Here is a 15,780-nt window from a genome sequence, read left to right as displayed (position 1 = left end):
CAAGATGGCCGCCAAAGCTAGCGGGGTAAGAAATTCAGACTGAAACTTGTGCGTGCTCTAACGTGGCAACCGTTTAACGTAGAAAGGTCAAACATCACAGCTAGAACCCTCATGGGTCAGGGAGCCAGGCTAAGAAGTTCAAGGTCGCAAGGTCAAGGTCACAACAGACCGTGAGCTCCAACTCTGAAACCGTTTACAGTAGAAAGGTCAAACTTCAGAGGTGGACTCCTCTCGTGTAAAGGATCAGCCCTTTATGATTCCTGTCTGCAACTGATCAGCTCGTGGAGCCATCTTGGTTCCGCACAAATGCACACCGTGGCAGGCCCCGTCAAAGTTTCTCCAGGAACTTTCTAGTTACTTTTACCCTTTCATGCATGAATTATGATAACTTTAAACAGGATTGTTTTCCCCCAGAGTGGTTTTACTTTGCTTAGGGCTTAAAAAAGGGTGGAAATACAATTTTGTAAAGATTTTCTTTATTATCTAACTTCTCCACATGTCCACTCAGGTGGACAGAACACATTTAGAGTATTATTTGATGCACTAGTGTCCACTTTAGTGGTCTAGGTGCATAAAACCCAAACATATACAAACAAAAGGCTTTTAAAAATCTGTCACCTGCAGTGATCACCATGAATGAAAAGGTTAACTTCTTCTTAAATAGAGTTGAGATTTTAGAAATAAATGAGTCACAGAGCAGAAAATTACTTTCAACAGGTGAGAAAATGCAAATTTGATCAGACAATCCATGAAAAGGTAACGAGAACTTATGGATCAACCAAAGGGGCAATGCAGTACTTTCTTTCCAATTCTAAAGGAATGTGGTTAGTTCCTTTGATGCCTGTAGGAACCAGAATTTGTAATCAATTGAGCCTAAACATATTCTTGGTGTGTTCTCTTCTCAGATAATAAATTTATTCAAAGAACAACATAAGTGACACTGGTGGGTAGATGTTTCAGAGTCAGGAAATCTGCAATCTGGGTGATGGGTCTTGGTGTCAGTCTTTGAGAGCTGGTGGGAATATAAATTTTAGTTAGAATCAACAAAAGTGATGAGTTTATGGTTGTCTTGGGGTTTAGAAGAAGGGGGAGTTTGATCAATCAGTATTCTTAGGCTGATAAGATCAAGAGAGAGACATATGGGTTTCCCTTCCAAACGCTGTTAAAAGAGTTCATTTGTATTAGGCTGTTAATGCATAAATAGTTCAAACTCTGACGTAGGACCCTACAACAGAAACAGAACATATTGAATTAAACTCACACATCAACTGCTTGCATGATATTATCTTATAATATCATTGATGTTGACTTTTAAAAAAGGTTTAGCTGAAGAAAAGAATGGATAGACATCAGAGAGAATAAACAAGCAGGATGTTTTGGGCTGCAAAGGAGGAGCAACAGCACTGTTGAAACAGCGGAGTCTTGGACAAAACGCAAGGGATGGAGAAAACAAATAAATTAGCTATACAACAGAGAGTTACAGTCAGACAGCTATAGCTGTCAGACAATGAAAATACAGAATGGAGCAGCATGAAGCAGAATTGTGTTTTCCACAACTCCTCAACAACTCCTGTTGGAAACCAATGCTTCACTGGTCTAAAGCTGTGCTCCTGAATACTGTGCTGTCCTTCATCTCTCTGATCACTGTTGTTCTCAACCTGCTCGTCATCATCTCAGTCTCCCATTTCAGGCAGAGAATACCTTTTATTAACAATTTAAATGTTAAAAATTTTACCCTACACTTTTTACAAATGCTGACAAATAAATTCTTCACTGCTTTAATTTTTTATAAAATGTTGTTGACTAATATTTATTTGTTTAATTTTAGGCAGCTTCAGAAACCCACAAACATCCTCCTCCTCTCTCTGGCTGTCTCAGACTTTCTTGTTGGCTTCTTGTTAATACCAGTTGAAATCTTTAGAGGCACAGTATGCTGGTTTTTTGGAGATGGTATCTGTACCTTGTATTATTATGTTGCCTGTGTTGTTCTCAGTGCTTCAATTGGAAATGTTGTTCTTATATCAATTGACCGGTATGTGGCTATTTGTAACCCTCTGCATTATCCCACCAAAGTCACTGTGACTAGAGTAAAATATTGTGTTTGTCTTTGTTGGTTATTGTCTCTTATTTACATTTTTTTTTTTTGCACGATGAGTTGATTCATTCAGGTCGAAGTAATTCTTGCATCGGAGAATGTGAACTTTCCATTACCTATACTACAGGAACTGTTGATCTGTTTATAAACTTCTTATTTCCAGTTACAATCATCATTGTTCTGTATATGAGAGTATTTGTGGTGGCTGTGTCTCAGGCTCGTGCCATGCGCTCTCACATTACAGCTGTCACACTTCAGCATTCAGTAAAACTAAAACCTAAGAAGTCTGAGCTGAAAGCAGCCAGAACTCTTGGTATTCTTGTCATTGTATATCTAATATGTTGGTGTCCATATTACTGTTATTCTGTTGTTGAAGTTAATTTAACCAGTACATCTTACGCATCTTTTTTGTTCTTTCTTTTTTATTTTAACTCCTGTGCAAATCCTGTGATTTATGCCCTGTTTTACCCCTGGTTCAGAAAAGCTGTTAAACTCATTGCCACTTTACAGATACTGCATCCTGACTCCTGTGAGGCCAACATACTGTAGAGATACAACAGACTGATGAAATATTTGCAACAAATATTCAAGAAGTCCATTGGTATGTACTATACAATTTTATACTCATTCAGTGTATAAACATTATTTTTTTATCTGAAATGAAACATGTTGAAATTTAGGATTAGTGTTTCAGTAAATACAACTTATTTGCTGTCTTTAAAATGTTAAAACCTTTGATTTCCTCCTAGTTTTATAAGTAAAAATCTTATTCATGATATTTTCAAAACAAGTAATATTTTTTCAGCGATTTACACAGTTTTCAGTAGTTTCTCTTTGTTTCTTCAGTTAAATTGAGTATACCATGCCAAAAGGTAAAGAGTAAAAACAACTGAATATTTAAAAAAAAAAAAAAAAAAATCAGTGGGAAACATACACACCAATAAGGTGTTTTGGCCAATCAAGCTAACAAATATTAATAATAATTAAAAAAAAATAAAAAATTGACAGTGTAATCAGCAGCTGCACAATTTTAGATAATATTTGTTATAAATAAATAAGTAAATAAATAAATAAATAAATAGTATTTGGACCTGACAACCATAAATATTCTAATGTGAATCAGTAGTTTAAATGAGACTTATGTTGAGGGATTTATAAATTTAAGATGAGTGCTTGATTGTGACAATTTTACACACAGTTTACAAAATTATTTGATGTTTTACAGTTTTGAGCAGGATCTGGGATCCACTTGTGTGGCAATAAATCATTGGCTTTCCTTTTTTTGTGATCAAATTTTTATTTTATCTGTTTTTAACAAAGATTACAGGTAAAGATTTAACAAAAAACGTTAAAAACATCAATTCATATAACTGTACATTTGTTTATGTATTTACATTCAAATAAACAGAAAATAAATCATAGTTTAAAAAAAAACAAAAAACAATTCACAACTCTAAATAAGACTCTCCCATTCCCTGGATCCAAGAGCCTCAGTAACCCTTTACAAATTATACCTGGAATTCTGGAGAATCCCCAGGAGCCAACTTCTTCCAATAAATTGACACTTTTGTGTCAATTAATAGGCTCCATGAACTCTGGCTACTGACATTTCTAAATTACCAATGTCCAAATTTGTCAGAATCCATGCTTGGAAAGAAAGAGAATGTGTTGCAACTAGTTTTTTCATAGCCTTATGTCCTGCCAGCAATGCTCTTCTTGCATCCAGTGTAAGATCCAGCATTGACAAATCGTTTAAAATGAGTGTAGTAGTGTTCTGTCATACATGAACGAGTCGTTCAAATGAACAAATCTTTAGGGTGAACAAACTGAGCCAAATCACTTTATTCACTTTTTTTTTTGGTTCAGTTGAGTTCAACGGGAGTGGAACTTCCGTGTTCTGTGACTCACTCATAACGTAAATCTAAATGACAGCAGCGTGCGCCATGTGGGCGGTGCAAGATTTATTCACGTACTGATTCACTCATGCGCAGAAACAATGAACTGCTGCCGAACGCTGATTTGTTCAGTGTACGAACTTCTGATTCGCGCATGCGCAGAGACATCATACTGCCACTGAGATGTTTATTTTCTATTTTTTGCCGCTGACATGTTTTTTTTTGTTTTTTTTTGCCGCCGAGATGTAATAGACATCATAAAGAGTAGACCCCGCATCGGCTGCAGGGACGCAGGAAATACGGCTGCCATCTTGATGCGATCGTCCTTCTTATGAGGTTAAACTAAAAGAGCAGAAGATGCCTCAGCACTGCAAGGAGTGATCCGTTTCAGATCCGTTTCTGTTTAAAGGATGTTGATATTGGTCTTTTTCTGCATCTTTGAAATACATTTGTATGTCTTATAAGCCCATGGGGGCTGGGCACCTTTTATGGGGTATGGCACAAAAGAAATAAACTAAACTAACTAATAAACTGTGTGAACTGAAGGATTCGGTGAATTAATTTTTTTGAATGAATCAGTTTAATAAACTGAATCTAGTGATTCAGTTCCTTCAAAGGAGCTGCCGTTCCCATCACTAGAGTGTAGCAGGTGAGCAGAACAATCTGATCCTAAACATCTTAAAAAGAATTGGTAACTATATTCCAAAATTCAGACAATGGGGTGCACTACCAAAACATGAAAAAAAAAAAAAACTGCCAGTATCTTTCTGGAAGAACAGAGAGTGCATGTATGATCAATAATAACCTTCATCAAATTAAGTTTTTTAGGAGGTAAATATATGTATAAATGTACCATATGTACATATAAAATTGTAATGTATTTGTTGATGATCAGGATTTCTAGATGCTAAGCTCACATTGGCCTACACTTTATCCCGGTTAAGTGAAGGTTCAATATCCGGAATGTCTCTCTTCCAAACCCTATCTAATGCCAGAGGTCTGTATTGACATAAACCAGGATTTGTCTTATGAGTGGAACCAGAAACCAGACAAGGAGGCGGAGTAAAAGGTAAGTGATTTTATTTACAGGTTTTACAAAATGTGCAACGTGATAGGAAAGGGGAGTAGGTGGAGGTGAGTCTCGGGTACAGAATCTGGTTTTTGCAAATTGAGCGTAAGTAATTGTTTCTTGTGTTTCTTTCTTTACATGTGCGGTGAGTAGTGTGGCATGGAGATGGTGAGGTCCAGGAGAAGAGCTCCAGAAGTGGATCCCGATATCCAGTGATAGGTAAGTCCAAACAGGTAAGTTCATCCGTAGGTCCAGACAGGCAGGTATTTACAAAGTACAGAACAGCCGTTCCTGTAGCAGAGAGAACGAGTGACAACAAAACAATGGTTAGCGTAGAAAGAAGATAGTGGTCTGAGGCTGAGTCTCTGTACCATAAGGCTCGATGCTCTAGCAAAGGTCTGAGTCCAGCTGCAGGCTTAAATACCGGCTAGGCTCATCAGGGAGATAGACAACAGCTGTGGAGGAAGAGTTAGGGCAGGGACAGAAACTCTGAATCCTCACATGTATGTGTGCTACAACAAAAACCAACAGTCTTTAGACAAAATCAGTTGTACCTTTAGAACAGTGGAACAGTTTGTGAAGTGGGTGTATTGTGACAGGGGCCTGTAAAGGGACACCATTATCTTTCAAAGATGATCTTAATTGCAAAATAAAAAGGAGGTAATTGGCGTATGAAACTTAGTACACATGTCCTGAAAAGTAAGTTACCCTCCCTCCCCATAAATGTTGCCAATTGTGTATTTTTTCTTACCCAGCTAGGTAAAGAAATAGGATGACCACCAATCAACGGTTTATCATTATTAAATATTATAAAATGTGAACCCCATCCAGAAGAGCAACCAGCTACTTTCTCCATCCTTCTTCATATAAATAGCAATTGCAAGATTTTTGGACCAAATCTGAAATGGCATTGATGTACTGAAATGTTAGAATACAAAATGTTAGCAAACGAATATGGAACTAACATCTGCTCCTCCAGGGCTAGCCATGACACCTGTACCTTAGGTTGAAAGGCCTAAGAGTAAGAGCCTACTTATAAAATCTGAAGTTCAGAAGTGACAGGCTACCAGCCTGTCTTTCTCACTGCATTTTGGTGAGCTTAATACAGGGTCGTTTACCACACCAAGTAAATTTTCTTATTGCTGGTTATAGGTTGCGCCAGTACTGAGGGGGAGGGGGAGCATTGACCTAACAAAGTTGACTCTGGGCAGAATATTAATTTAATTAGAGCTTCCTTACCACAAAGTGAATTTGGCAATCTAGACCACCTCTCAAGATTTGTTATAACTTTGTTAAGTGGGTTAGAAAAATTGTTCTTGGATAATTTTTGCATGGAGAAATAAATATCCACCCCCAGATGAACAAAGTTTTTAGTGACTGGGATAAATGCATAGATGGGGTCGTCACACGTGGCCTGATTTAAAGGCATTAAAGCTGATTTCTGCCAGTTTATTTTAAAACCGGAAAGCATGCTATAATGATCAAAGGTTGACAAAATGTGTAATGGATTGCGCAGATTTGTTTAAATACAGTAGAATGTCATCAACGTATAATGATATATGATGGTGTTTCTCATTAAAATTGGAAATTGGAGAGATTGTAGGTGAGCTGCGTATGGCCTGTGCCAATGGTTCAAGCAAAAGGACGAATAGCAGTGGACTGCAAGGGCAAGCTTGTCTTGATCCTCTGGAAATAGCAAAAGGTGGAGAGCTAGTTTTGCTTGTGAGCACTACAGCTGTTGGGTTTTTGTACAAGACTTTAATCATATTAATGAATGGCATGCCAATCCCTAAATGGGAGACCATGCCGTGATTAAGGGTGCAGAAAAGAAAATATTTATTATAGGTTATTATAGGTTAACTCAAATGTGCATGCTGTGGCGAGGAGATGAGGCCTGGCAGCGGAGCAGAGACCCACATGCGTCAGGAGGCAACAAGGAGTGGAGAAACAACACTAGAGACTAGAGAAGAAACAGCCAGCCCCTGGCATTGACTGAGATTAGATGAAGAACTATCAAATGGTGAAAAATATGGTAAAATAAAAAGAGAGTTATCCCAACAGTAGAAAGGGAGAAGTCTGGATCCCCCCAAAAAATAACAACAAAAAAACAAAGATGATCAGAAAAGAAAAAAAAAACATCCAAAAAGAAAGAAAGGTGAACAAAAACTGCCAAACCTTCCTGAGGAATCCACAACTGGATAACTAACTTGAGAAACTGAAAGCCTCCGGCAGCAACTGTGGTAGCGGCACCACCCACTGTCAGACTACATGGAGAAACCTAATACAGTTACAATGTAACCATTTTCTTCAATATTTAAAGATCTGCCCTATAACCGTCTGAAATATGTTTAGCAGAACAAGAACATAGCTGTAAGCATGCACCCCCTCCCGCACACATACCCCACAGGAAAGCATCATTTGTAGGCTAGGCATAGACAGAAGAAAAGCACCTGTTAGTAATACTAAAGGAGTGTTTTATAAATTATAAAGAAGTGTGATCCTATAACATCAGTATTACTAATAACAATCAGAAGAATAAAGTGGTGGACCTATACTATGAAGTAGATCATGGTGAGGTATAAAAACAAGCACATATTAGACCAAAAAATTCTCCCCTTAGTGTAATACACCTAAAATGCATTTGTCTGAATGTCTATCAGAAGGACAGATGGACAGTAAACATAAATCACTTTGTCTCCCACAGGTCAATCCATAAAGCGCAAAAGATTGTTTGGGGGGCATCACAGTTTAACGCTGAAGATAATTAAAGGTTCAATGCATTTCAAAGCCTTCTTAGACTCATTAAATTGATGCTTCATCCCACTCTGTATTGTATATGACAGCACAGCCAGATAACTGATGCCAAACAGGATTTTGGCTGAGTGAAGCAGACGTTTGCACTCCAAAAAAGAATGTAGCCTACTCCTGAAAAGAATTGCGCTCAAACTAAGCTAAGCTGGTTAGATGCATTACCAGTGGCATTAATTACCATTAGGTCATCAATATATCAAAGCACTGGCTTCACTGCTGTGGTGGCAAGGTTTTTATGAGATAGCACCTGACAGTGTAATGTCTGAATTCCAAGTCTTGACTATGTTATGCATGAATTTCAAGACATGACTATGTTCTGTCTGAATTCCACAGCCTATGAGGTTTTCACCAAATGACCCTGTTACTCTTCACTGAAACCAGACTGATCTTGCTTCATGTCTCCTCCTCACCTACCAACATTCTAATATCTTAGATATAATCTCCTGTGTGGACTCTTGAGGTAGAGCATTGATTCGGAGCTTCCCGTGCGGGCTGGGACTCTGATGTTAATTCTTAATTGTCTTTAAGGCTCTCTGCATGTCGTGCACCATACATAAATAAACCTGTTTGAGTGTTTTCATCTAACAGTGCCTGGAAATTGATTTCTTCCACAACAATTTGATGCATTGGCCGGATCCCTCGACTGGATGGCGAGCGCAGCGTATGGTACAGACCTGGACACAAAGCTCCAGCTTCAAACCTCACTTAGACTTTAAGAGAGTAGAGGGCTGGCTCGTTGGTTTGTTCTTGGTTCTCTCCAGCGCTAATATTAACAAACTCTAACCTATGTTGTTTGGTGAGACACTCACTCAGGCTAATAAATTAACTTCTAAATTTTAAATTATAAAATTTTAAAATAGTAAAGAATCCTGTAAGCTTTTCGCCCTGAGGGATAGAGATCGGCCAGGTTTATAATATTACAAAGAGAAAAAAAGAAAAATAAGAAAAAAAGGGAAAAGAAAAAAAAGGAAAAAGAGGAAAAATCTATTTTACCTTTTTCTGTAAAATCTTTGTAAAACTACAGGTTTCTTTGTAGATACCTACAAAGGTATCTGTCAGAGAAATTGTGTAATTATAGAAGTTCTTTGTTCGGCTTGAAAAAGTTGAGGAAGAGACCTTTATAGAGGTTTTTGGGGAACCACAGGTTCAAGGAAGAAGTCCTAGAGAAGACCTTATCGACGCATAAGGCAGGTAGATTTCTTAGTTTTGTTTTTTCTAAAAACGGGGAACCAAACCTGTAAGGAAAACCTAAAGACCTTTATGGGAAATGAAGGCCCCTCTTAAACGATAAGAGGCAGAGCGGTCACAGAGCTGATGTTGTGAATTCTGTAAAGACATTTGCAGTCTAAAGAGGATATCCTCCCCAGTGTCTGAAGAAATGGGTCAGTGGTTCCCGGATCAGATCTCCCCCACAGGGTGAATTGCTTGATTATATGATAACAAAATATGGTTAAAACAAAAGATGTTTATAGTGTGAATGAATGGATACAATAGCATATTTTTTTGGGACTGCTTTATGAAAACTAAATGTTTTGGGAGAGATGGAGAAAGAATTACAACACAGAAGATAAACTGAGAAAAGGAAAAACAAATAGAAACAAAGAGTTCAGTGCAGCTTAAAAAACAGAGAGAATGAAAAACATGCTAAAAGATGTATCTGGGAAAATAAATTGTTGGGCGACGTGACAATGCTTCTACTTCTGTAACGCAATCTGAACATGTGTCAGCTTCTAAGGCTGTAACTAAAACAGGAAATATTAAACCCCCTGCTTTACAAATATCCTCACAATTGTTATTTTTTTCTCTTCTCCTTCTCTAAATGGTTGCACCTGGACTTGAGTGCACTCTTCGTGTTGAACCCTGACCTCCATGTCTACCCTGTTTTATGGCCTAACAAGCGACGCCTCATTCTACACCTCCATAGACAACTGATCATCCACTAACACAACCTCCAGAGGCAACTGAAGCCCCTCAACTATCAACAGTGCCTGTGCTGATAAGAACTACAGCAACAAATTCTTCAAAGAAGATACAGACTGACATGCCTGATGATGATGAAGAACAATCTAGTGACAATGATCATGGAAGGAATCATTGTCCAAAAAGAGTTTCAAGCACAAGACATGGACAAAAGGGGGAAGAGGAGACAGTATCTAACCCGCTCGACATGATCTCAGACCTACTGTCATAAGGCGTGGAGACGGAGGTGAACCCAGAGTGCAGACTCATGTTTTTAAAATAAAACTAATTTATTAAAGTAAAATATAACCAAAACAAAAGGCTGGCGTGGCAGCAGAAACAAATAATAACAAAATCCAGAATGAAGGCAAGGCAGTGAACAAAGCGACAACAAGCATGACAAAACGGAATGATCCAGTAAGGAGTGATTGGAGAATGACCGGTTCTTAAAGACAGAGGATAATGAGGAAAATGGGCACAGATAAGTGAGAATTATTACAAACAGGTGGAGATGGGCATGGCAGACATGATAGGAAAAGTACTGGGGAGGTGGAAAGTGACAGTGCATGAACACAGAAACTAACAGATAACCAAAAACAAAACAAGAGTTACAAAACACCAAAACCATGACAGAACCCCCCCTTTAAGGGTACGTCTCCTGAAGTCCCCTAAAGTAAAAAAATTGTTATTTTTTTTTTCTCTTCTCCTTCTCTAAATGGTTGCACCTGGACTTGAGTGCACTCTTCGTGTTGAACCCTGACCTCCATGTCTACCCTGTTTTATGGCCTAACAAGCGACACCTCATTCTGCACCTCCATAGACAACTGATCATCCACTAACACAACCTCCAGAGGCAACTGAAGCCCCTCAACTATCAACAGTGCCTGTGCTGATAAGAACTACAGCAACAAATTCTTCAAAGAAGAGACAGACTGACATGCCTGATGCTGATGAAGAACAATCTAGTGACAATGATCATGGAATGAATCATTGTCCAAAAGAGTTTCAAGTACAAGACATGGACAAAAGGGGGAAGAGGAGACAGTATCTAAAGCTGCTCGACATGATCTCAGACCTACAGGACATTTAAGACGCTGCAAGGGAAAATCTGACTGATCCTCTCCTCTGTGGGACTGTTTTGCTGCTCAACTAAATGAATTCTGCAGTGAATTCCACCTACTGGAGCAGAACTGAGAACAAACTGAATGGAATGATGTGGGCTTATTTATACATGCATGTAAAAATAAAAATTAAACTGATCAGATCATTTTACCTGCTGACACAAATGTGAGGTTTTCTAAACAACAGTCAGCATTCAAGGAAAAAAAAAACTTTCATTACACAGTGCATTGTCAGAAAACTGTGGAATAGATGCTTACTGCAGATTCAAATTTTGAAGCATGCATTTTGTCTGAAACAGATCTGTCCTTAATAACTAAAGCGTTATCTGAAATTCTTAGATTTTTGAGAAATTTATTAGACATGTTAAAAAACAGATTAAATGAAGCTCAAACAAAAGTTTACTCAACTAAACTTTAGGTCTCTGATCTTCTATATAAAAAAAAAGAAAAACATGTTTTTGTGTATGACGATGCGGAGAAAAAGGCAAAAAGCTGTAAACTCCTCTTTCTCAAAGTTTTAAACACCTTGTACAGTAAAAGGCAACTTAAAAGCTGCAAGGCTTTTGTTTACATGTTCTGACTGAGATTGGCAGGAATATAATTTGCATTATTTTTACAGCTGTAAAATACTAAAATTGGCACGAAATTGACTGATCTATATGGTTGAAATTCAACATGAAATAACTCATGCCTAAAGAAAACTGCAGTATGTTCTGATGTCACTCTTTAAGCTTTTGGGGTCTTAAACTTAAACCTCTAAATCTAAAGCCAGATGGAGGAACTAAATTAAATGATAATTATAAAATGACTTTCAATTTCCCAGTTTCATTTATCAATTTCTCATGTATCCCTTTTTTATTTTCCCATTTTCATTTAACATTTTTCTGAAAAAAACATTTTCTCTTTTTCCAATTCCCCTTATTTATTTATTATTTCCCTATTTTCTTATTTATCACATACCATTTTCCCTCTTTGTTTTTGCTTTAATATGATAATGAGGGGCGGTGTCTTCAGGCTACAGTGGTCAAGGCCTCAGTGGTCATTGGAGCACTCACTGCTATGACCCCCAAACTGGAAGAGTGGCTCCAACAGATCCCAACAACAATTCAGAGATCTTTGTCCAAAAGAGAGCAATCCTAGGAACAGCTAAGATACTGCATAGAACCCTCAAGCTCACAGGCCTCTGGTAAAGAACTCGAGCTTGAAGTGAAAATGGAACTGCCCATGTGGAACAAATAGGAGGAAATGGAAGTTTTTGTGTGTTTGTTTTCATATATATATATATATATATACTCACCAGCCACTTTATTAGGTGCATCTTGCTAGTATCGGGATGGACCCCCTTTTGCCTTCAGAACTGCCTTAATCCTTTGTGGCATAGATTCAACAAGGTACTGGAAACATTCCTCAGAGAGTCTAGTCCATATTGACTTAATAGCATCACGTAGTTGCTGCAGATTTGTCGGCTGCACATTCATGATGCATGTATCCCATTCCACCACATCCCAAAAGTTCTCTATTGGATTGAGATCTGGTGACTGTGGAGGCCATTCGAGTACAGTGTACTCATTGTCGTGTTCAAGAAACCAGTCTGAGATGATTCATGCTTTATGACATGACGAGTTATCCTGCTGGAAGTAGCCATCGGGAGATGGGTACACTGTTGTCATAAAGGGATGGATATGGTCAGCAACAATACTCAGGTAGGCTCTGGCGTTGACACAATGCTCAATTGGTATTAATGGGCCCAAAGTGCGCACCAACTCCAGCCTGAACTGTTGATACAAGGCAGGATGGATCCATGCTTTCATGTTGATTAAAAATTCTAATCCTAGCATCTAAATGTTGCAGTAGAAATCGAGACTCATCAGAGCAGGCAACGTTTTTCCAATCTTCTATTGTCCAATTTTGGTGAGCCTGTATGAATTGTAGCCTCAGTTTCCTGTTCTTAGCTGACAGGAGTGGCACCCAGTGTGGTCATCTGCTGCTGTAGCCCCTCAAGGTTCGACATGTTGTGTGGTCAGAGATGCTGTTCTGCATACCTCGGTTGTAACGAGTGGTTATTTGAGTTACTGTTGCCGTTCTGTCAGCTCAAAACAGTCTCGCCATTCTCCTCTGACCTTTGGCATCAACAAGGCATTTTCACCCACAGAACTGCCGCTCACTGGATATTTTCTCTTTTTTGGACCATTCTCTGTAAACCCTAGAGATGGTTGTGCGTGAAAATCCCAGTAGATCAGCAGTTTCTGAAATACTCAGACCAGCCCGTCTGGCACCAACAACCATGCCACATTCAAAGTCACTTAAATCACCTTTCTTCCCCATTCTGATGCCCGGTTTGAACTGCAGCAGATCATCTTGGCCATGTCTACATGCCTAAATGCATAGAGTTGCTGCCATGTAATTGGCTGATTCAACATTTGCGTTAATGAGCAGTTGGATAGGTGTACCTAATAAAGTGGCCAGTGAGTGTATAACCCTGTCTAAAATATTTGTTTCAGACTAAGGAGGCTAAAATATAAATACTATAAAGTCCTAGCTCTCATCTGCCCTGAGCCACACCAAAGCCATGAAACCCCTGTAGTGGTGGGTACAAATACTTTTCTATTCTGCTGTCTATTTCGGTTGTGTAAAGACAGTGGTAGTGAGTGCAAAGTCAGCTCTATGAGAGTACAAGCTGTTTACAACTAAATACAAAGTCTTTAAAGTCACACACAGCAGAGTAGAGCTGCTCAGTAGAGTAGAGTACAGTAGTAAGGCTACTCAGCCCAGAGATACTGTTTTGGTTGAGGCACCATTCATGAAACTAACTTCTATTTAAGTCAGGACAGTTGTGGCTGAGATGCATGCAGTTGATGTAGTCACACTCCCTAAAGTCATGGAGCCTCAGGTTAATACTTTAGATCCCAAACTCGTTGATTTTGTTAAATCACCTATTCCCAAAGAGTGGAAGGAAAGGCTACAACAAAGGCTAGCTGGGAGGCGAAATGTTTTCTCTCTATATGCTTGGGATGTGGGTTTAGCTAAAGACCTAGAACACTACATCCACCTCAGCGTTTCTACCCCGTTGAGAGAACAATCACGTCGTTTAGCTCCTGTGGACATTGAGGACGTACAACACTTACAGCAGTTGTTAGCTGCAGGTATCATTAACGAGTCTTGCAGCCTATTTACTTCACCTATTGTAGTAGTATGAAAAAAGAATGGCTTGTTTAGAATCTGCATTGATTACAGAACTTTAAACAGGCATATGTGAGAAAATAAGTAACTGCTGAGTGCATGAACTGCTATGTGATCGCTGTTGAGGTAAGGATTTTCACCTGCTTTCCTCCTCCTTCACCTCACCTGAGTTGTTGATGGAAAGAGACCGGGAGGAGACAATACCTTAAGTTTAAAGTTTTATTTTACCAAAAGCAGAGAGAAAACACTGGTTATTACAAAGATAAAACCAAATGCATTTGGGAGACAATCCTTAAAAAAAATGTGGGAAAACACATCACCCAGAGTATCAGCAAGGTGCCCCAAGGACTGTCTGAAGTTAATTCCTGTGTCTGAAGTATTTATTCTCTTCCTACGGCCTGCAGCCGTCTGCATGGAGCGGGTCCACAGAAAACACTTCCTGTGCTGCAGTGACAGTCATTTCCTGCTGTCAGGGTTATACAGTACTCTGTGGTACACAGAACACCTAATACTTTTATTGTTCTTTTTGTTCCCTGAAAATGCCTACTGTATCTCAAGTCACCTTCTTCCAACATAATCAACGATAAATCTTTTATTCTTATGTTTAAGTGATAAATTGATTAAAACTACTGCTAACAAATGACTCAAACTAATACGGACTCTGAACATAACACTATTATAAATCCTCAAAGAAAAAAAAAACCATACATTGCTATCAGGAATGTGTGGAATGTTCTAACAGAAACTCATGCCTGAAATTATAATGTATGTGTTTTGTAGCTGCCTACGTGCAGTAACCTGATCTATGGGTGCAGGCAGATGCATATAGGCTGTCGTGTCAGACACAATGCGGGGTTTGCAGGTTTGCTGTGTTCTTTACATCTGTGGGGAGTTTGTTGTGTCTCCATTTAGATCAATGTTAATAAATGTAAACCTCTGATCTGAGATTCAATTTGAGTGTGTGTCCATCTATTTCTGCCATATCAACGATCCAATGAGAAATGAAGTAGTGAGGTGAAATTCCTCTGAAAGAATAAATACTTGTTTCCCGACACATACCATCGCAGACCAGTTTACCATCCCTCAAATCAATGATGCATTAGACTATCTGACAGGCAGCAAATGGTTTTCAGTCCTTGACCTTTAGAGTGGATATTACCTGATAGCCATGTCCGAGGAAGACAAGGAAAAGACTGCGTTTATCTGCCCCTTTGATTTCTATCAATTTGAGAGAATGCCTCAAGATATTACGGGAACCTCTGCCACTTATCAGCGGCTTATGGAGAAAGCTGTCTGTGATATGCACTTTCTCCGAGTCATAGTGTACCATGACGACATAATAGTTTTTGCAAAACACTAAAAGAACATGAGCAGCATCTTCTAAAAGTTTTAGATCGTCTTGAGGAGTTTGGTTTTGAAGTGTCTATAGACAAATGTCAGTTTTACAAAAAATCTAGATATCAAAAAGCTGAATCATACAGTAAGAGTTGAATGTCTTTAGTTTTGTTCAAACCTTGAATGGTGTTTCTAGGTGGAAGTTTGCTGAAGTAGTTAGCTTTCAAACAGCAGTAAGATTTGACAGTTGAAAACAGAATTCCAATGTATTTCAATGAGAAAAAATGCTGAAAAACCATAATATTTTGTAAACCT

The 15,780-nt window shown here is 38.6% G+C and overlaps 1 pseudogene; it reads left to right on the top strand.

The window, feature by feature from the left end:
- Positions 1–1,390: 1,390 nt before the first annotated feature.
- LOC108251062 lies at positions 1,391–3,089 on the top strand (annotated as a pseudogene).
- Positions 3,090–15,780: the final 12,691 nt, after the last annotated feature.

The sequence above is a fragment of the Kryptolebias marmoratus genome, linkage group LG6 (assembly GCF_001649575.2).
Source record: "Kryptolebias marmoratus isolate JLee-2015 linkage group LG6, ASM164957v2, whole genome shotgun sequence".
Taxonomy (NCBI): Eukaryota; Metazoa; Chordata; class Actinopteri; order Cyprinodontiformes; family Rivulidae; genus Kryptolebias; species Kryptolebias marmoratus.
This window is presented reverse-complemented; position numbering and strand designations above follow the sequence as displayed.